Below are 7,257 nucleotides of genomic sequence, written 5' to 3'. Positions count from 1 at the left end.
TGGTGCGGACCTGGTCAGTCCAACGTATCGGGCTTCTGCCCCTAGGTCTGTTTCCTTCCACTTTGCCAGTGACCACTAATTTTTCGAGATTATCGCTGCTTTTCCTGGCTATGTGTCCGAAGTACTCCAGAATCCTTCGTAGGCAGGTGGTAGAAAGCCTCGCCTGGATCTTGAGCTCCTGAAGAATCGATACGTTGGTGCGATGTGCTGTCCAGGGAATCCCTAGCATCCTGCGCCAGCACCACATCTCAAAAGCATCAATGCGGTCACGGTCGGCTTTCTTTAAGGTCCACGTCTCTGCGCCATATAAGAATATGGAGAACACCAAAGTGCGCACAAGGTTGGTCTTGGTTTTCAGGGTGATGCTCCTGTCCTTCCATATCTTTTGAAGCTGCGCTATAGCTCCTTTTGCCATCCCGATTCGACGTCGCACCTCAGCTTCGAAAGAGCCATTATTACTAATGCTCAAGCATTAGCCCAGGTATGTGAAGTTGTCAACTACCTCCAAGTCAAGTGTTCCGGTGAGCTCAAGCTTGCCTGTGCGATTTACGATCATTATCTTCGTCTTGGATCTATTTATAGAGAGCCCTAGTTCTCCGCTTATGCGTTTCATCCTATCCAATAAGGTGGCCATCTCAATCTCATCTGACGCTAGTAAGGTGGTGGTAATTACATTATTGAAGTGAAAACTTCTTTAGCCGCGCTGTGCACTTTTTGTGATGGGGAAAAAATGTTAAACTCGCAACAGGTGTCACGTGACCGTAAGATTCGTAAGACGTAAGACGGACACGTGACCTGATCGAAAAACTGTTACAATGTCATTGAGTTTTTCTTTATTGATTTAAATGCCATCTATATAGTGAGTTTCCCTCTAACTGGTACTAATATAACTCGAGTACTAACAGTGATGTGCTTAGGGGTTTCAAGTAATGCGACGAAATAACGCTAGATGGCGTTAACCTCAATTATACATAGTGCTGCGGACATTTTGCACTAGATGGCGCTGTTATTAATATTTTGACGTAAGACGTAAGACGCTTCGTAAGACGGACACGTGACCTGATCGAAAAACTGTTACAATGTCATTGAGTTTTCACTTCTACCGGCACTCCCGGAGTGCAACCCGTTGTTTTTTGTTATTATTATTATGTCTGTCTCTTACAAATTCTCGGGACCATGGGGTCCCGGACATTTGGAAGGCGTGCGTGGGGCCGAAGCCAACACGTAGAGGCCCCTTGTAATAAGACAATTTACTCTAAATGTAGTGTGACACCAACCGACGAATATCCCTGTTTGCACTATAGTAGTGCACCCAAGGACAAGCCCCGGTTAGTGTAGGACTATTGTGAGAAAAAGGTACAAAAATAAACCGGGCTATTGGGTTGAGTTGCTAGTGGACTAGTAACCGGGACTATGGAGGAGACTATGGCACCTGCCCTGCTCATATGTTAAAAAAAAACATGAAAAAATGGGCCAGGTGGTGACTCGCCAACTCACAATATGGGTCCCCAAAAACGGCCGCTCGCACGGAGCGACAAGGGGACAACATCACGTGAGCGGCTCAGGGCGTGGAGAGCTGTGCACCGCTTTCTACCCAGTGGCTGTAAGCAGCCACTGTGCCAACTCGCGTCTTAGGCATATTTCACTTCCGCCCTGCGAGCATAATAATATAGCTCTGACACCCCACTCTGGATGGCCGGTTAAGGCAAGCCAGAGATGAGAGTCCTGCGGCCCCTGCTCAGTGTTCATTCACTCCAGCCGGCCAATGAAGGCGAGCCGGAGAGAGAGGCCTGACCGACTCTCGGGGGTATGGGACCCAAGGGACGTCACTTCCCATTCAGCTCGCCACAAGCTGCCCTGGGGGCTTATTATTATTACTAGCTGTGCCCGCGGCTCCGCCCGCGTGGAATTCGGTCTGTGTCAGTAAGCGGCTAATTTCTAATCCTAATTTCTCTCCTTCTTCCCTGGAGGCGGAACTTGAAGTAAAGTTGACAGATGGATATGCTAAAGGACTGTAGTCCAGATAAAATATTTTACAGTTAGGTACCACTAAATAAAACTACACTCCTAAATCTATAGGTTTTTTCGCCCTTATTAAAATTTTACACGTGATTTAAACGACAGAGTAGTGGGTGTATATCGAACGATACAGTAAGGCAAAGAGTAAAGTAAGTATATAGGTAAAGAGAGCCCTCTTGAAGCATTTTATGGAAACTCATTTGAAAGCGCCATCTCTGATTGTCCCCCGAAACTAAGTATGTATGTGTGCGTGCACAACTACATATGCATCCATACGTGTACTTTCGTCCCACATAATATTAGGTCTACTTGGTCGATTCCATCCAGTCCATTTTTGTTTGGTTTCTTGTAACAAATAACTTTAATTGTTTACAAGAAAATAAACAAAAAATGTACTTGTAAACCGCCCAAGTAGACCTAACATTATGTGTAAAAGGTTAATGTTATCAATAATGGAATAAAAAAACAGAATATTAAAGTAAAATGTTTATTGCTTTAATTTTGTTGATAGCGTAAGTAATTAAATAAGTGCAGGGAAAATAGTAACAGAGACAACAGAGTAACTGTACTCGTAAACTTGTTCTCATTACCTCTCGTGCTTATATCGAGGTCAAAACATGCGAAATATTCCAAAATTAGTAGTGTATAGAGAGATTAAAAAAGTGGAATCTTGACCGTTGCAGAGTCACGAGAAGCGAGCAAACTTTGCTGCCGAGAGTAATACATGTTTTACACCACATTATCGCTAGGAAAGTACAATTTTAGGTAAACAATAGAAAAGAAAGCGTGAGGTAAAAAAGCATTCACACACAAGAAAATACATGTTAATAAGAAAATAACACAACACAAAATAACAAACACAATACACAACACATAAATCAGCGAATGCAGAGAACTGGAATTACTTCTCAACGACAAGGCGGAGCAACAGAGATACAACTCAACGCACTTTCTGGGGGTTTCACAACAGGGCATGTGTTTTCATTCGGGCTATAATCGAATTTCCTCCAGAATCATAACGAATAAAATGGCTCAACCATCACTAAAATATTTTAAATTTAGGTACCCTCTTCCAGTGACAGCAAAAAAATTGCATGTCTTGGCATGGTCTTGGCGATTATGCATGTGTTGCCAGCATAAACAAACAGCATAATTAATCACATTTTAACAAAATTCTTATTTTGTCGCAAAATTAATTGAAAATTATAATAATTACAAATATTAATTCGTACTTATTTTAATTTAAATATTAATGCCACTAAAATTATATAAATTTTATAGTGACATCTGGTGACGTAGTTTGTGTAATCGGAAGTCAACTAATGTTGTCGGGAGCAAGATATAGAAGTCGCCTGTATCTTTACTGACGTTAACTACATTTCCTAGTGTCCCCCCCCTGCAGTAAGGTATACGCGCGCGAGCGAAGGCGAAGCGGCCTGCCTGGCTCGAGCGCCGCTCACCGTGGTCTTCTTCAGACTCCTGAGGAAGACCACGTGGCCCTTGTAGCCTCAATGCGTTGCGAGACTTTCGCGAATGATTCGATTTTTTTCGGGAAGGCATGGAAATGCGTATAAAATGCGAGTCCCAAATCGTTTGACTCCGCAAACGACCAGTGCCGGATTAAGATATTTTGATGCCCTAAGCATTTCTAGACCATGGTGCCCCCTCTCCCTAGGGTCATCAAGATTACGTTGAATTTTTTTAGTAAATTGACTGACGTTCATTGCCGCATTACAGCTGAGAATGGAAATCAGTCACATCATTTTATCACGAAAATTGACAGTGCCGCTGCGGTAACGTTGCAACAGAGTACCTAATGCTGCTGCAGTCGCCACGTGAATGTCACCCATATAACCATTCCAGTCGCAGAATCACAAAGTGGTAACTAAATGTCAGATGTGTCGTAACAGAGTCCACACAATGTGTCTAGAATTGTTTCGAAACAAAGTGTCGTCGCCGTGTCTACACTTTTCCGTAACAAGGTGTCGACACATTTGTGTGCACTTTGCGTGCGGTTTGCGACTAAATCTGACAGCAAATTTGTGACAGCAAATGTCAATATAAAATACCTCTTGAAAACCAAGGTTTGTCAAACTACTATTAGTGTCTCGTGTGCTCGTAATTCTAGTAAGTCATCATGGGCAATGCAAATGCAAATGTCAACCTTTTTAGCAGGAGATCTAAGGTCCCGTTTTCTAAGGGGACCTTGCATTTTGGAGACAAAGCAAACCGCTTGGAACGGGTGTTCCTGGGGGTGACCTGAGCTGATTAAGCCCGGTTGCCAAGAGGTTCCCCCCAGTAGGTGGGCAGGGGAGGGGGGGTAAAAGTGCCTCCGGCGCGCCTCACTCTAAGCTTTATATCTGCATACATCTCGCAACTATATCAAGTTTCGTGTCATTTTCGTATAATTCGAGGATGAAGAATTCAGTTCTGTGACTAAATTTTCACTCACCCATACAAACAATTCGAAAAATTCAAAATTCAAAAAAAATCTTTAGATTTTTTTTACGAAAATCCTCTACAAAATGTATACTATGAGGATTTGTTCTAGAAAAAAAATACCTGTGAATAGCACAGTTCTCCTACTATACAGAATAGTAAACTTGTCAAACATTTTTTTTCATAACTCTGTTAAAAAAAATGTTTTGTGTCGCGCAGCGTACTTGCATTGTAAGAGTGGTATGCAACGTTTAGGATTTTTAAGTATGTTTAGATGATTTCTGATAAGTTGTTATTCTTCTGGTAGTAGATTACATTAATAAATTACTTTTGGACGTCATATATATACAAATATAAATTAAATATATAAATAAAGATGTTGGGAAAACTTTCGCTAATAGAGTTAAGTATTATAAATGTGATAAAATTAACATAGGAGATATTTGACAAAAAATGCGGGTTAAAATAAGATTTTATATTGTTCGTAATTGCCATTACATGCCCATTTAGGTTTTTTTAACGCAGTTGCACCTCCCTGCGCATTTTGTTTTGCAGCGGCAACGAATAAGCTCTAAACAAGCAGCAGCCGCCGCAGGTAGGCTTGTCCATATGGGCTCCCAATAACCTTGTTGTTTGGACCAGCCCCAGTCAGCAGGGCATGGTGGCTGTTGATGTGGGGCTATAATCTGTCCCCAAACATATACCAAATCGCGCCGTGCGCCAAAAACCGCCGTGTCGCCGAAATAATTTTCAACCAGGTTGACAAGGTGCAGAAAACCCTAGAGGAAAAGCAAACCGCTCTATGTGCGTTCCTTGATGTTGAAGGTGCTTTCGACAATACGCCCACAGAGACCATACTCAATGGTATGAAATCAAAGGGAGTAGACGAAACCACCAAATGGGTACATAGCATGCTCTCAAACAGAGTAGCCACTCTGACCATCAATACTATATATATAGCATGAATTTTATACCTCTAAAGGGTACCTACAAGGAGGCGATTTATTCCCACTATTATGGACCCTAGCAGTGGACCAACTTCTTGCAATCATGTCAGGCCAAGACTTTGATACACAAGGATATGCCGACGACCTTGTAGTCATCGTCAAAGGCCCTTGCCTCAACACAATATCCAACCTAATGCAAGGAGCTCTAAACACAATATTCAAATGGTGTAGAGAAAATGACTTGTCCATTAATCCGAGCAAGACTGTAATAGCCATTTAACCATTCACAAGGAAACGGAAGCTCGATAAACTCACAAAACCAAAACTTAATGGACAAATAATACCGTTCTCGGCAGAGGTCAAGTATCTAGGGGTCACCTTTGACCAAAAGTTAACTTGGAACCCTCACCTGAGAAACATTATACAAAAAGTGAAAATGGCCATGTGGTCATGCTGTCGAATGGCAGGAGCAAGATGGGGCTTAAGATCCAAATTGCTATGTGGTTATACACAGCGGTAGTGAGGCCAATTGTCACCTACGCCTCCGCAGTCTGGTGTAACAAAACCAGCCAAAAGACAGCAATAGACACTCTAAACAGCCTGCAACGCACGGCTTGTTTAACAGTAACAGGCGCCTACTCCTCGACACCGGGAGCGGCCCTAGATGCACTGCTGGACATCATACCACTCCACTTGCAGGTGCAAAAGGAGGCCAAGCAGTGCGTCTACAGAATATGCACGCTAAACAGGCCAAAATGGCGCTCTCAGGCATTAACCAATCTAAAGGCCTGGGTTTTTGCAAATAGAGCCCTTAGCATGCCCACTGATGACGAATGTCATCTCACCAAACTGTACACAGTAGAAATACCTCCCAGAGACAAATGGATCAACAACCAAATGTACGTCGAAGAGGGAAGCCACATCTGGTATACAGATGCTTCCAAGAAAGGCAATGATGTAGGATGTGGGATCTATGGTGAGAGATCTAAGCTCAGAGCTAGCGTCAGCATGGGCACATTGGCCTCAATCTTCCAGGCAGAAGTCTTCGCCGTCAACAAATGTGCGGAGATCAACCTGGATAGAAACCTAAGACACCAGCTTATCTACATCAACTCAGACAGCCAGGCTGCTCCGCTGGCACTAGAATCCCTTGAGTCAAACTCAAAACTAGTCCAGAACTGTAAAACAAACCTAAATGCACTGGTTTACTCCAACAAAGTTACACTTAGATGGGTACCAGGGCACTCCGACATTAACGGAAACGAAGAAGCGGACGAACTTGCTAGAAAGGGCGCAGACACACCCCTGGTCGGCCCAGAACCCTTCTGTGGAAGCACAAAACGAGATGCATATTCTCTGCTCAGAAACTTATAAAAAACGAGAGCAATCGATTGGTGGAAGTTCGTTAAAGGACAAGAACACTCGAAAACTCTGATCAAAGGGTTCAACAGCAAAACTGCTAAGGAGCTTTTAAGACTCAAAAGGCACAAAACCTGCGCGGTGACCAGAATACTGACTGGACACTGCAAGTTGAACAAACATATATGTTTCAAATTGGCAAGAAACAAGATGCGACATGCAGGTTCAGTCAGGAGTTAGAGGAGACTGCAATGCACATTCTCTGTTCTTGTGGACTACTAATGTCAAAAAGAAGTACCTACCTAGGGCGACACGTAGTGCAACCCTATGAGGTACAAAACATTACGGCCCAAAGAACTGGAACTTTCTGGATGCAACGGGCATTAGTAATGAACTTAAAGGGCCGTCACAATAGATCAATGCTGGTCAATGCGACACTCAAAGGCCCATAACACCACAATAATAATAAAACGTCCCGCGGGGGCAGCTTGTG

This window comes from Cydia splendana, chromosome 3, assembly GCF_910591565.1.
Source record: "Cydia splendana chromosome 3, ilCydSple1.2, whole genome shotgun sequence".
Lineage (NCBI taxonomy): Eukaryota > Metazoa > Arthropoda > Insecta > Lepidoptera > Tortricidae > Cydia > Cydia splendana.
Note: the sequence above shows the minus strand (reverse complement) of the source record.